A 16,894-nucleotide genomic window follows, 5' to 3' on the forward strand; every position below is an offset into this window, starting at 1 on the left:
TCCGAATTAGATCTAAGAGGGGCATACAACCTGGTCAGGGTCAGAGAAGGAGACGAATGGAAGACGGCCTTCAATACCCCTGAGGGCCATTTTGAGAATTTGGTTATGCCTTTTGGTTTGATGAATGCCCCAGCCGTTTTTCAGCATTTCGTGAACAGCATTTTTTATCATTTGATGGGAAAATTTGTATTAGTGTATTTGGATGACATTTAGATTTTTTCTCCTGATTTCAAGACTCATAAGGAACATTTACGTCAGGTCTTGCTCATCCTGCGGGAGAATAAATTATATGCGAAACTGGAAAAATGTGTGTTTGCGGTTCCAGAAATTCAATTTCTGGGGTTTCTTCTCTCCGCTTCTGGTTTTCGCATGGACCCCGAGAAGGTCCGCGCTGTGCTTGAGTGGGAGCTTCCTGAGAATCAGAAGGCGCTGATGCGTTTTTTGGGCTTTGCCAATTATTACAGGAAGTTTATTTTGAATTATTCCTCTATTGTTAAACCACTCACTGATATGACCAGAAAGGGGGTAGATTTTTCTTCTTGGTCAGTAGAGGCGCGTAAGGCTTTTTCTAATATCAAGGAGAGTTTTGCTTCCGCTCCCATCTTGGTGCAACCTGATATTTCTTTACCCTTCATAGTTGAGGTTGATGCTTCTGTGGTGGGTGTGGGGGCGGTCTTGTCCCAGGGTTCCTCTCCTGCCAAATGGCGACCGTGTGCCTTTTTCTCTAAAAAACTCTCCTCCGCAGAGAGAAATTACGATGTGGGAGATAGGGAATTGTTGGCCATCAAGTTGGCTTTTGAGGAATGGCGCCATTGGCTAGAGGGAGCCAGACACCCTATTACCGTATTTACTGACCATAAAAATCTGGCCTACTTGGAGTCAGCCAAGCGTCTGAACCCGAGACAGGCTAGATGGTCTTTGTTCTTTTCTAGGTTTAATTTTGTTGTCATGTTCCGCCCTGGAGTTAAGAATGTGAAGGCAGATGCCCTGTCACGTTGTTTTTCGGGAGGCGGGAATTTTGAAGACCCAGGTCCCATTTTGGCTGAAGGTGTGGTGGTCTCTGCTCTTTTTTCTGAATTGGAGGCAGAGGGGCAGGCAGCCCAGTCAGAGGCTCCTGATCTTTGTCCTCCTGGGAGGTTGTTTGTGCCTATCGCTTTAAGACTTTAAGATTTTTAAGGAACACCACGATACGGTCCTTGCTGGGCACCCGGGGGCAAGAGCCACACTGGATCTCATCGCTTGGAGATTCTGGTGGCCTGCGCTTCGTAGGTCGGTTGAGGGTTTTGTGGCAGCCTGCGAGACTTGCGCCCGTGCCAAAGTCCCTCATTCACGGCCATCAGGTCCTCTCCTTCCCTTACCCATTCCTTCCCGTCCTTGGAGACATCTGTCCATGGACTTCATAACGGACCTGCCTCGTTCCTCAGGGAAGACTGTGATTCTGGTGGTGGTGGTGGACCGTTTTAGCAAAATGGTGCATTTCATCCCTTTTCCTGGTTTGCCCAATGCTAAGACGCTGGCGCAGGCATTTATTGATCACATTGTCAAATTGCACGGTATTCCTTCAGACATAGTCTCTGATAGGGGCACGCAGTTTGTTTCCATATTCTGGAAGGCTTTCTGTTCTCGCTTGGAGGTTTGGTTGTCATTCTCTTCTCCTTCCCACCCGCAGTCGAATGGCCAGACAGAGCGCGTCAATCAGAATCTGGAGACATATCTGCGCTGTTTTGTGGCGGAGAATCAAGAGGATTGGTGTTCTTTTTTGTCCCTTGCTGAGTTTGCTTTAAATAACCGTCGTCAGGAGTCCTCTGATAAGTCAGCATTTTTTGGTGTATATGGGTTTCATCCGCAGTTTGGGACTTTCTCGGGAGAGGGGTCTTCTGGTTTACCTGATGAGGACAGATTCTCCTCGTCTTTGTCAACTATTTGGCAAAAGATTCAGGATAATCTAAAGAGCATGAGTGAGAGATATAAGCGTGTGGCAGATAAGAGATGTGTGCTTGGTCCGGACCTGAATGTTGGTGATCTGGTGTGGTTGTCTACCAAGAATATCAAATTGAAGGTTCCCTCCTGGAAGTTGGGTCCTATGTTTATTGGGCCTTACAAAATCCTGTCTGTCATCAATCCTGTTGCCTACCGTCATGATCTTCCTCAGACTTGGAAGATCCATAATGTTTTTCATAAGTCCTTATTAAAACCTTATGTTCAACCCATTGTACCCTCGCCTTTGCCTCCTCCTCCGATTATGGTTGATGGGAATCTTGAATTTCAGGTCTCTAGGATTGTGGATTCTCGTCTTGTCCGTGGTTCTCTTCAGTACCTTGTTCATTGGGAGGGTTATGGTCCTGAGGAGAGGATGTGGGTCCTAGTGACGGACATTAAGGCCTCTCGTCTCATCAGGGCTTTCCATAGGTCCCATCCTGAGAAGGTGGGCTCTGAGTGTCCGGAGTCCACTCGTAGAGGGAGGGGTACTGTCACAACCAGACAGCTGAGAAGCTCTGACAGAAGCCTTTCAGAACCTCCTCCTTGAATTTCTTTGTTGTGGTGTTCAGTTCCTCATCTCGTTAGCCTCTCTCAGCTGTCATGTAGTTGGACTGATTGCTTCCCTTTAAATTCCTCCCCATAATGCATTACTGGGCGGCTTATACTTCTTCCTGGAGTGTGTGTGCATGCTGATCCTATTTCCCAGTCTGCTACTAAGTTAAGTGCTGTACATTTATCTGTTATTTTCTGTTTGCTGGATCCCAGGTGACCCTGACTCCCTCCGTGTCTGGTGTAGAGAGCCGGTGGTCGTGTCCCTTCACTATTGTAGGGTGTTCAGGTGTTATATAGTCAAGGTACGTGGATATGCAACCATCCACCTTTGGGATGTTTGCATAGGCTGAGCAGCCAGGGAAAGTCTCAGGTCTTGTGCAGGGGTCTCCCTTTTGGTTCCTTAGCTTTGGATCCAGTGAGTCATATATGCATGTTGCATTGTCTTGTTTCCTGTACACCGTCCGTGACAGTAATATCATTGAGTTAAAGGGGTTATCCAGTATCTACAACAGCCCTGCCCCATGTGTCGGGCCCCTTCCTTGGGAATATACTTACCCCGCTCCCTACACGGCTCCCGATCCCCGACCACTGCTGCTGCTTCTCCCTGCACACGGATGAAAACATCCAGTGTCAGGGAGCAGCCAATGGCAGGCAGGGATGAGCCTCCCTAGCGTCACCCGCAGTGCTAGGGAGGCTCGTCCCAGTCCCTGCTTGCCATTAGCTGCTCCCCCCTTCCCTGACACCGGATGTTTTCACCGGTGTACACAGTGCAGGGTCCAGGAGCAGCGCTGGGAGAGGGGTAAGTATATTTCAATGGAGGTACCCGGCACATGGGGGGCTGTTGTAGATACTGGATAACCCCTTTAAAATGATATACGTTTCAGAATAAACTGGCCACTAAGTGTAATTTTAATAAAATAATGATATATTGTAACCCATGAAATATTATATGTAGCTAACACCTAAAGAGTCACTGTGCTTTCAAACCATTTCATTTCATTTAATAGAGAATGGTGTTACTATCAAATTTCTAAATCACTTTATTTTGGAAGCCCAAATATAACTGCTTCTTCACAGTTACGATTGTCAAAAATAATGGAAACATAACAGAATGGAGTCAAACTGAGTATAACAGGGGCTAATACCACACCCTTAAAATCGATAACAATAATAACGGAAACGTTTTTTCAGTTTTTCCATTCTTTACAGGACAGCAGAAACCATTAGTGCTGATAATGTGTATGATGATAATTTATCTACAGTTCTACAGAATATGTCGCCACTATAAAAGTAATATGACTAAATAAACACTGTCTGTCGTTGTTTGTCTGACAAAGCTGCTGTAGACAAAAGGGTCAAAATGTAAAGGACAATATACAGAATGCTGGAAATAGTCATGTAGTCTTCAGGCTTAAATAGGCAGTTCCTTGGAGAGTATACTCAATCAGATTGTATTTAAAACATAAAGGTCATTTTGCAAACTTCTGTGCTGCCTTTCTTTCTACTCTGCCTTAATTGATTGTGACTGCATGTATAATCTGTAATTACTTTTCTGTAATGAACTCATATGTCTTTCACTCTGGAAATATTGTTAAACATATGATATCATTTTGTTACTTCTTTTACTTTATTTTTGTTTTACTTTTTAGTTTTCATGTCGACTAAAGTAGAACTTTAGTTTCTAAGATATTTCTTCCCCCAAAAATCACTGTATGTACTATCTTGGAAAGGGTCCTTTATATATATGGACATACTCTATATTTACATCAACTATTCATTACCTGTCCGTGTGGCAGGCGGAGCACTATAAAAGGCCTTTTGCACTGTGGCATTAGAAGAATTTTGGTATCTCTGACTTTCAGTCTAACCAGACTGTCTATTACTCTGTAATTCCTCTAGCGCCGTTTGCAGTTTGCAGTGACTATTTGCAGATTGGTTGTATGCAATTTGGATTGCAATATGGAATTTGAATTTGGATTGTGAACTTTGTAGTTTGCAATTGTAGCTTGCAATTGGTAGCTTGCAATTTAAATTTGCAATTTGTAGCTTGCAATTTGTATTTGCAATTTGATTTGCAATTGTATGGTTGCAATTGGTGGAACTGTAAGTAAACACATATATAACTGGTTCAGTATACAGTTCTTATCACAATACTAACAATATAAACATTATAACACTGTTTTAAATACCTATTTTGGCCTCTCCTGCTTCCATAAAAACACAGCCCTCAGTGGAGTGAATGTCTCTTCAGCTCCTGTCTCTGGTAAATAATGATTCTAGCAATTCGCAGACAGACTATGTGTGAGGCTGGCTGTGATTAGTGAAAACTCTTGCTGTGTGAAAAACTGGCTGTGATTGGTTTAGACTTCTGCCCAGCAACAACAGATTAACACTATACATTCTGTTTGTGCTGTGTCACTGAGCTTACATAACAAAATGAATCTTAAAGGCATATTATCTTTTTCTGCTTCTATGAACACAAACTATAACAGTGTTATGACATCCAAAACATGATGTCACAGTAAATAACTCTGCTTTTGTCTTAAACACATAAACATAGGATCTGTATTAAGGCTATTGGCAGATCCAGCTGTATACACATATACGTAAGCTATACTAGCAACCTGGGACAGGTCCTAGCTGGCCAGCTACAGTCCGGGATCCAGCGCCTTGTGCTGCCTTCCTCTCCTCTCTGGCTTGGCTCACTCTCTTCGGCTACACATTGAGTTGCCATGGCAATCCACCACACAGCGATTACATCATTTAAACCTGGATCGAGACTAGTGAGGTAGTATCTGCCATCTCTGCTTGTCTGAACCATGGGCAGTCACCTCTATTCTGCTATTTTCATTCTGGTCTCAACACCAGTTCTGCTACAGCTACAGTCTGTAACATCAACTCTGTTACTCCACTTGCTTTCCTACATCTACAGTTTACATCATCAGCACTGCTACACCAGTTCTACTACATCTACATTTCTGCTGCATCTATCCATCTCCGCTGCACCAACTGTAAAAGACCTGTTTATCTGGACAAGGGGCTTAGTGGATCCACCTCACCAGGTGGCAACGTAACACATTTTTTCATAGTAGGCCTTCACAGAAAGAGTATAGATGATGAATATATGATTGCTGGGGCAACCCACCGATCATTAGAACTGGGCTCTTGAGTCACATTAAACTCTCCTCTGCATGGCAGGCATTGCCTGTTTCCACCATGGAGCTTGAATGAATTGATAAGAGATAAGTGTATTTTTTGGAGAAAACCCATCAATGTTTTAGTCTGGGAAACCCCCTTTAATTGAAACAAGAGAACTGTGGATTCTATGGCGAAATGTATTAAGACTAGCTTTTGTTAAACCAGTCTTAATAAAGAAATACGCTGGTTTACCATGTGCCAAAATTATTAAGAGGCACAGGCCTATTTTGTTGCATCTTTAGGAGGTTGGTGCGCCACAAAATGAAATTATGCCAGCAAGGAGCTGGCATAGATTTCTGGTCTACCATGCACCAGTTTTCTGGTACACGTATTGGTAAATGTGTAGGGCTGCAGAGATCTTGCCTACACCCCACTCAGTTTGTACAAAAGGCGAGGCTGACAGAAAAAGGTATAATATGTGGAGTTAGATTCCTAAAAAGTAAAGTTTGTTTTCTAGGGATGAAGAGTCACAGATTGAATAAACTTACTTTTTTCTTTTTAAACCCAATTATGATTTAAAGCTTGTCACACATTAGGGTTTCAGATTGACGTTTTCTAAATTACTTTTTGTCCATCGTAGGTCTGCAAAGTATGTCGTTTTGAACAAAAAATTAAAGCTAAAACAACAAATCACCTGTGAATCTCTGCTGTGATCTGTGGCCTGCTCTGGACTACTGTTGATGGCAAGTAGATCTATTGTTTGGCATGAATGACTTTCCAAGGATTGCACTGACAAGAACCGACAGATAAACTTTTCCACTGATATCCGTTTTCAGTTGGTGTCTTTCACGCTTGTTCATGTTATGTCTAAATCTGCCTTTTTGACCATCCAAAATTTCTAGTGTCTAGTGCCAGTCACATTTCCATAGCATCCCCCTCTCTGTCAGCTCAACATCTCTCTACTGGTCTGTCTCTGTCCCACATCCTCAAATTTCTTCAGCCTATCAGCATTGTTGAGAAAAGTCAGTAGAGGGTATAGGAACTATAATGTGGACCACCTGAGCTGGAGATGGCAGCAAGCTGGATAAATCAATGCTGTAACTAGTGGAATGCTGGGAGATTTCCTTGAGATTTTTTTTTTTTTTATATATGCCTTTAGCCACTAGGAAGCGTTCCATGGATGGCAGCATTTTAGCTGCTTTATGGCACTTTTTTAGTTAAGAATTATGACATTTTTTGCCTTGTAATACACTTATTTTGGCACTGTATAGTGCAATTCTCTCAGTACCACTGAACACATCATGATTATTTTGGCAGTAGATTAGGCTATTTATCACTATGCCTGGTATTTTCATGTTTAGACTGTGACATCTAGTTCAGGTCTTACACACAAGTTCTGATGAAACCACACCACTCTTGAGAAAAATCTGATAATGCTCCTGGTTTAATAAGGTGTTTTCCGGGGGCAGAAAATTATATCCAGATCAACCAAGCATATAAATATATACAGTTGAAACCAGAAGTTTACATACACTATATAAAAAGACACATATGCATGTTTTTCTCAATATCTGACATGAAATCAGAATAAACCTTTCTTGTTTTTGGTCAATTAGGATTACCACAGTTATTATTATTTGCTAAATGCTAGAATAGATAATGAGAGATAATGTTTTAAGGTATTTTTAGTACTTTCTGCAATGTCAAAAGTTTACATGCACTAAGATTACTGTGCATTTAAACTATTTTGGACTGCCCATATGATGATGTCATGTGTTTGGAAGCTTCTATTAGATTTGTTGGCAACATCTGAGTTAATTAGAGACACACCTGTGGATGTATTTAAATGCACACCTGAAACACACTGCTTCTTTGTGTAGCATCATGGGAAAGTTTAAAGAAAGCAGCCAAGATATCAGGAAGAGAACTGTAGACTTGCACAAGTCTGGCTCACCTTGGGTGCAATTTCAAGATACCTGAAGGTGCCTAGTTCATCTGTACGAACAATTATATGCAAGTACAAACAAGATGGGAATGTCCAGCCATCATACCGCTTAGGAAGGAGAGGGGTTCTGTGTCCCAGAGATGAACGCTCTTTGGTCCGACATGTGCATATCAACCCAAGAACAAAAGCAAACGACCTTGTGAAGATGATGGCGGAAGCTGGTAAGATTGTGTCAAATATCCACGGTGAAATGAGTACTGTATCAACATTAGCTGAAAGGCCACTCTGCCAGGAAGGAGCCATTACTTTAAAAGAAACATAAAAAAGCCAGATTAATGTTTGCAAATGCACACAGGAACAAAGACCTACATTTTTGGAGACATGTCCTATGGTCTGACGAAACTAAAATTGAACTTTTTGGCCATAATGACCATGTTACGTTTGGAGGAAAAAGGAAGAAGCTTGGAAGCCTAAGAATATTGAAGAGAAATGTGACTCCATCTTGTTTGCTCTAAATATGTAAAGAATTGTGATAACATCTCACCCACGTACTGTTTCAAGTTCCCCCGCTGTGAGTTAAGTTTTTTGTGCAGTATTGTTCACCGGTTCTCAAAATTTTAGAGCCGGTGATAATGACCCACTGTTGTGGGCTTACCTTCCCTTTGTCCTCGCTGATCGGTCTGATTTTTCTGGACCCGCTGGATGCCGGCGTCCCGGCTATTTCTCAGTCGGCGTCCCACATGTGTTCAGAGAGTACGGCCAGAGAATGGTTCGTAATTCTGGAAATGACGTAGTCAGCAAGCAGGACGGAACTTTCGGTAATATCAAGGACGATAATCGTATAAAGTCTTACAGTGCACTGTTAATTCGTATAGTAAAGTCAGATCTTTTTAGAAAAGGGTCATATTCCAATGCCAGACGCGTTTCAGGGACGGCTCTCCCCTTCTTTAGTGGTGATGACCCTTCCATATGTTTTGTGGGTTTTTATACCCTTAACTGGTCAGTTCCAAAACCCGATATGGATTATATTTGATATCCTTCATAACGGGTTTATATATTATGCCTCATTTTGAGTGAGAAAGTCTATGAATCATTTTTGCTGATTATAATTTCCATATATTCAGTTTTGCATTAAATTTTTACACTTGCGGTTTTGTTGCGATTCTTGTGCGTTTTTATTTTGATGGTGCGTTTTTTTGGGACAAGTGGCAGTTTTACATATTCCACAAGGTCCATAAATATTTTTTATTGCACATGTTTTATTTAAGTTTATATATCACTTCTATTCGGTGTATCTGTTAGTAATATTAGTTTGTATGAATTACTATATAGTTAGAATCATGTTATCTTCATAAAACATCAAAACATTGAAACTTTCCATGTAATATAATAATAAACCTGCTAAGTTCAAACCTACATTTGTACACAATATGGGTTCTCAACTTTCTATTAATTTATACATATTTGTGCATGTATTTATATTCCCTCACTTTGCATTACCCCTTTATAATTTTTTAACGGTTGTTGTAAGTTTTTGTAAGGAACAGTCATACTCTGCATATTAGTCAACATTAATTTGTTACCCATATACAGGACATTGTGATCACTATTCAAATTGACCTATTATGTAGATTTTTGGAATACTTGGTCTTCATGTGAATACCATTTTGCTAGATGGAAAAAGGTGCATACGCTTATCTCCAAAAGAGGGTCGCAGTGCTGATAGACAGCCAGACATGCGATCCTCCATCGGAGGAGGAGCGAATGCCCCATAATTTCACAGAAATCCAAATATTTCCAGGGCAGCATTTAATCCCATAGGTATGAGGCTGCCAAAATCGTATATCCGTCTTGATTCTGCCCTCAACATTTTCTCAATGTGGTTGCCCCCCCCCCCCCCCTCCAGTCATGTTCTATCTGATCCAGTGCCGAAAAGGACAGGCCACTGCAATCTTTGTTATGTACCTCCTTGAAGTGTTTAGATAAGGCATTATTTTCGCACCCCTTTGCTATATTGTTTAGGTGCTCAGATATTCTAGTTTTGAGCTGCCTTTTTGTTCTGCCAATATATTGTTTTGGACATGGGCATTGGATCAGATAGATAACGCTGGAGGAGTTGCACGTCATAAAGTGTTTAATTTTCATAGAGAATGAATTCTGGGTCGAAGTAATTTCCAAAGTCTTCTTTGGAAATTTTGTTTTCTTGCAACCCATGCAGCATCCACATCTAAAAAAGCCGTCGGGCGTTAACCAGTTATGGCTTGTTTTTTTGTTCTTTTTTTTAACTGTTGGTGCTATCTGTATACCTAAATTGGGTGCTTTGGTATATGTAATCAGGGGACTTGTCGGTAGTAGCGGACCAATAAGTTTGTCATGGAGAAAATGGTGCGAATGGCGTTTAATAATTCCAGTTACTTGTCTAGATCGTACATTATATGGGAGGATCATTCTAAATTCTGAGTTTTTGTTTTGTTTTTGTGTTTTTCTCTCATCAAAGAACAACTTTCTATACAATTTTCTCACTTTGTCCAAAGCTTCTCCCAGTAATTGATCTGGATATAATTTTTCTTTAAACTGCATTTTCATTGTAGATGCCTCTTCTTCAAATTTTGCCTCTTCCGTACAGTTTCTCCTAATGCGTCGAAACTGTCCGAAAGGAATATTGGTAAGCCAAGTGGGTAGATGACAGCTTGAAAAGAGAATTAATCTGTTTTTGGCTGTGGGCTTATGGTAGGTGTTACATATATATTTATTTTCTCTTTTAGTAATCTGGATATCCAAGAAGTCTACACTATCTGTGTTTGTTCCTGGTGTAAAGTGTAGATTATATATATTATTATTTAACTCTTCTATGAATTGCTGCAAGCTGCCCTCATCTTTCTGCCAAATGAAAATAACGTCATCGATGTAGCGCTGCCATAGGACCAGGTCCTCCCCCAGCCTGGGACTTATGTTCTCTTGTTCCCACTGTGCCAAAAATAGGTTGGCATAGCTGGGGGCGAACCTGGTCCCCATGGCGGTGCCCTTTGATTGTAAATAATAATTCTCCTAAATTGTAAATAATAATAATGATTGTAAATAATAATAAAGTTGTTCTTTGATGAGAGAAAAACACAAAAACAAAACAAAAACTCAGAATTTAGAATGATCCTCCCATATAAGGTACGATCTAGACAAGTAACTGGAATTATTAAACGCCATTGGCACCATTTTCTCCATGACAAACTTATTGGTCCGCTACTACCGACAAGTCCCCTGATTACATATACCAAAGCACCCAATTTAGGTATACAGATAGCACCAACAGTTAACCACCTCCGGACCGCCTAACGCAGATGTGCGGTCCGGAGGTGGCAGCCCTGCGCTCAACGACGCATATACGCGTCATCTCGCGAGGGCCGGGATTTCCTGTGAACGCGCGCACACAGGCGCGCGCGCTCACAGGAACGGAAGGTAAGCGAGTGGATCTCCAGCCTGCCAGCAGCGATCGCTCGCTGGCAGGCTGGAGATCCGAATTTTTTAACCCCTAACAGGTATATTAGACGCTGTTTTCATAACAGCGTCTAATATACCTCCTACCTGGTCCTCTGGTGGTCCCTTTTGTTAGGATCGACCACCAGAGGACTCAGGTAGGTCAGTACAGTCGCACCAAACACCACACTACACTACACCCCCCCGTCACTTATTAACCCCTTATAAACCCCTGATCACCCATGATCACCCCATATAAACTCCCTGATCACCCCCCTGTCATTGATCACCGCCCTGTCATTGATCACCCCCCTGTCAGGCTCCGTTCAGACGTCCGTATGATTTTTACGGATACATGGATCGGATCCGCAAAAAGCATACGGATGTCTGAATGGAGCCTTACAGGGGGGTGATCAATGACAGGTGGGTGATCACCCATATACACTCCCTGATCACCCCCTGTCATTGATCACCCCCCTGTCATTGATCACCCCCCTGTAAGGCTCCATTCAGACGTCCGCATGATTTTTACGGATCCATGGATACATGGATCGGATCCGCAAAACACATGCGGACGTCTGAATGGAGCCTTACAGGGGGTGATCAATGACAGGCGGGTGATCACCCATATACACTCCCTGATCACCCCCCTGTCATTGATAACCCCCCTGTCATTGATCACCCCCCTGTAAGGCTCCATTCAGATGTCCGCATGTGTTTTGTGGATCCAATCCATGTATCCATGGATCCGTAAAAATCATGCAGACGTCTGAATGGAGCCTTACAGGGGGGTGATCAATGACAGGCGGGTGATCACCCATATACACTCCCTGATCACCCCCTGTCATTGATCACCCCCCTGTCATTGATCACCCCCCTGTAAGGCTCCATTCAAACGTCCGCATGATTTTTACGGATCCATGGATACATGGATCGGATTCGCAAAACACATGCGGACGTCTGAATGGAGCCTTACAGGGGGTGATCAATGACAGGCGGGTGATCACCCATATACACTCCCTGATCACCCCCTGTCATTGATCACCGCCCTGTCATTGATCACCCCCCCTGTAAGGCTCCATTCAGACGTCCGCATGATTTTTACGGATCCATGGATACATGGAACGGATCCGCAAAACACATGCGGATGTCTGAATGGAGCCTTACAGGGGGGGTGATCATTGACAGGGGGGTGATCACCCTGATCACCCCCCTGTCATTGATAACCCCCCTGTAAGGCTCCATTCAGACGTCCGCATGTGTTTTGTGGATCCGATCCATGTATCCATGTATCCGTAAAAAATCATGCGGATGTCTGAATGGAGCCTTACAGGGGGGGTGATCAGTGACAGGGGGGTGATCACCCTGATTACCCTGATCACCCCCTGTCATTGATAACCCCCCTGTAAGGCTCCATTCAGACGTCCGCATGTGTTTTGTGGATCCGATCCATGTATCCATGGATCCGTAAAAAATCATGCGGATGTCTGAATGGAGCCTTACAGGGGGGGTGATCAGTGACAGGGGGGTGATCACCCTGATCACCCCCTGTCATTGATAACCCCCCTGTAAGGCTCCATTCAGACGTCCGCATGTGTTTTGTGGATCCGATCCATGTATCCATGGATCCGTAAAAAATCATGCGGATGTCTGAATGGAGCCTTACAGGGGGGGTGATCATTGACAGGGGGGTGATCACCCTGATCACCCCCTGTCATTGATAACCCCCCTGTAAGGCTCCATTCAGACGTCCGCATGTGTTTTGTGGATCCGATCCATGTATCCATGGATCCGTAAAAAATCATGCGGATGTCTGAATGGAGCCTTACAGGGGGGGTGATCAGTGACAGGGGGGTGATCACCCTGATCACCCCCTGTCATTGATAACCCCCCTGTAAGGCTCCATTCAGACGTCCGCATGTGTTTTGCGGATCCGATCCATGGATCCGTAAAAATTATACGGACGTCTGAATGGAGCCTTACAGGGGGTGATCAATGACAGGGGGGTGATCAGGGAGTCTATATGGGTGATCACCCCCCTGTCATTGATCACCCCCCTGTCATTGATCACCCCCCCCTGGTAAGGCTCCATTCAGAAATTTTTTTTGGCACAAGTTAGCGGAAATTTTTTGTTTGTTTTTGTTTTTGTTTTTTCTTACAAAGTCTCATATTCTACTAACTTGTGTCAAAAAATAAAATCTCACATGGACGCACCATACCCCTCACGGAATCCAAATGCGTAAACATTTTTAGACATTTATATTCCAGACTTCTTCTCACGCTTTAGGGCCCCTAAAAAGCCAGGGCAGTATAAATACCCCACATGTGACCCCATTTCGGAAAGAAGACACCCCAAGGTATTCCGTGAGGGGCATATTGAGTCCATGAAAGATTGAAATTTTTGTCCTAAGTTAGCGGAAAGTGAGACTTTGTGAGAAAAAAACAAAAAAAAATCAATATCCGCTAACTTATGCAAAAAAATAAAAAATTCAAGGAACTCGCCATGCCCCTCATTGAATACCTTGGGGTGTCTTCTTTCCAAAGTGGGGTCACATGTGGGGTATTTATACTGCCCTGGCTTTTTAGGGGCCCGAAAGTGTGAGAAGAAGTCTGGGATCCAAATGTCTAAAAATGCCGTCCTAATAGGAATTTGGGCCCCTTTGCGCATCTAGGCTGCAAAAAAGTGTCACACATGTGGTATCGCCGTACTCAGGAGAAGTTGGGGAATGTGTTTTGGGGTGTCATTTTACATATACCCATGCTGGGTGAGAAAAATATCTTGGTCAAATGCCAACTTTGTATAAAAAAATGGGAAAAGTTGTCTTTTGCCAAGATATTTCTCTCACCCAGCATGGGTATATGTAAAATGACCCCCCAAAACACATTGCCCAACTTCTCCTGAGTACGGCGATACCACATGTGTGACACTTTTTTGCAGCCAAGGTGGGCAAAGGGGCACATATTCCAAAGTGCACCTTTCGGATTTCGCAGGCCATTTTTTACACATTTTGATTGCAAGGTACTTCTTACACATTTGGGCCCCTAAATTGCCAGGGCAGTATAACTACGCCACAAGTGACCCCATTTTGGAAAGAAGACACCCCAAGGTATTCCGTGAGGGGCACGGCGAGTTCCTAGAATTTTTTATTTTTTGTCACAAGTTAGCGGAAAATGATGATTTTTCTTTTTTTTTCTTTTTTCCTTACAAAGTCTCATATTCCACTAACTTGCGACAAAAAATAAAAAATTCTAGGAACTCGCCATGCTGCTCACGGAATACCTTGGGGTGTCTTCTTTCCAAAATGGGGTCACTTGTGGCGTAGTTATACTGCCCTGGCAATTTAGGGGCCCAAATGTGTGAGAAGTACTTTGCAATCAAAATCTGTAAAAAATGACCGGTGAAATCCGAAAGGTGCACTTTGGAATATGTGCCCCTTTGCCCACCTTGGCAGCAAAAAAGTGTGACACATCTGGTATCGCCGTACTCAGGAGAAGTTGGGGAATGTGTTTTGGGGTGTCATTTTACATATACCCATTCTGGGTGAGAGAAATATTTTGGCAAAAGACAACTTTTCCCATTTTTTTATACAAAGTTGGCATTTGACCAAGATATTTTTCTCACCCAGCATGGGTATATGTAAAATGACACCCCAAAACACATTCCCCAACTTCTCCTGAGTACGGCGATACCAGATGTGTGACAATTTTTTGATGCCAAGGTGGGCAAAGGGGCACATATTCCAAAGTGCACCTTTCGGATTTTGCAGGGCATTTTTTACACATTTTGATTGCAAAGTTCTTCTCACACATTTGGGCCTCTAAATTGCCAGGGCAGTATAACTACGCCACAAGTGACCCCATTTTGGAAAGAAGACATCCCAAGGTATTCCGTGAGGGGCATGGCGAGTTCCTAGAATGTTTTATTTTTTGTCGCAAGTTAGTGGAATATGAGACTTTGTAAGGAAAAAAGAGAAAAAAAAAATCATCATTTTCCGCTAACTTGTAACAAAAAATAAAAAATTCTAGGAACTCGCCATGCCCCTCACGGAATACCTTGGGGTGTCTTCTTTCCAAAATGGGGTCACTTGTGGCGTAGTTATACTGCCCTGGCAATTTAGGGGCCCAAATGTGTGAGAAGTACCTTGCAATCAAAATGTGTAAAAAATGGCCTGCAAAATCTGAAAGGTGCACTTTGGAATATGTGCCCCTTTGCCCACCTTGGCAGCAAAAAAGTGTGACACATCTGGTATCGCCGTACTCAGGAGAAGTTGGGGAATGTGTTTTGGGGTGTCATTTTACATATACCCATGCTGGGTGAGAGAAATATCTTGGCAAAAGACAACTTTTCCCATTTTTTTATACAAAGTTGGCATTTGACCAAGATATTTTTCTCACCCAGCATGGGTATATGTAAAATGACACCCCAAAACACATTCCCCAACTTCTCCTGAGTACGGCGATACCAGATGTGTCACACTTTTTTGCTGCCAAGGTGGGCAAAGGGGCACATATTCCAAAGTGCACCTTTTGGATTTCACCCGTCATTTTTTACTAATTTTGATTGCAAAGTTCTTCTCACACATTTGGGCCCCTAAATTGCCAGGGCAGTATAACTACCCCACAAGTGACCCCATTTTGGAAAGAAGACACCCCAAGGTATTCCGTGAGGGGCATGGCAAGTTCCTAGAATTTTTTATTTTTTGTCGCAAGTTAGTGGAATATGAGACTTTGTAAGAAAAAATAAAAAAAATAAAATCATCATCATTTTCCGCTAACTTGTGACAAAAAATAAAAAGTTCTATGAACTCACTATGCCCATCAGCGAATACCTTAGGGTGTCTACTTTCCGAAATGGGGTCATTTGTGGGGGTTTTCTACTGTTTGGGCATTGTAGAACCTCAGGAATCATGACAGGTGCTCAGAAAGTCAGAGCTGTTTCAAAAAGCGGAAATTCACATTTTTGTACCATAGTTTGTAAATGCTATAACTTTTACCCAAACCATTTTTTTTTGCCCAAACATTTTTTTTTTTATCAAAGACATGTAGAACAATAAATTTGGCGAAAAATTTATATATGGATGTCGTTTTTTTTGCAAAATTTTACAGCTGAAAGTGAAAAATGTCATTTTTTTGCAAAAAAATCGTTACATTTTGATTAATAACAAAAAAAGTAAAAATGTCAGCAGCAATAAAATACCACCAAATGAAAGCTCTATTAGTGAGAAGAAAAGGAGGTAAAATTCATTTGGGTGGTAAGTTGCATGACCGAGCGATAAACGGTGAAAGGAGTGTAGTGCCGAAGTGTAAAAAGTGCTCTGGTCATGAAGGGGGTTTCACCTAGCGGGGCTGAAGTGGTTAAAAAACAAACATAAAAACAAGCCATAACTGGTTAACGCCCGACGGCTTTTTTAGATGTGGATGCTGCATGGGTTGCAAGAAAATACAATTTCCAAAGAAGACTTTGGAAATTACTTCGACCCAGAATTAATTCTCTATGAAAATTAAACACTTTATGATGTGCAACTCCTCCAGCATTATCTATCTGATCCAATGCCCAAAACAATACATTGGCAGAACAAAAAGGCAGCTCAAAACTAGAATATCTGAGCAACTAAACAATATAGCAAAGGGCTGCGAAAATAATGCCTTATCTAAACACTTCAAGGAGGTACATAACAAAGATTGCAGTGGCCTGTCCTTTTCGGCACTGGATCAGATAGAACATGACTGGAGGGGGGGGCAAACACATTGTGAAAATGTTGAGGGCAGAATCAAGACGGATATACGATTTTGGCAGCCTCATACCTA

Source organism: Bufo gargarizans, chromosome 1 (assembly GCF_014858855.1).
Source record: "Bufo gargarizans isolate SCDJY-AF-19 chromosome 1, ASM1485885v1, whole genome shotgun sequence".
In the NCBI taxonomy this organism is placed as follows: Eukaryota; Metazoa; Chordata; class Amphibia; order Anura; family Bufonidae; genus Bufo; species Bufo gargarizans.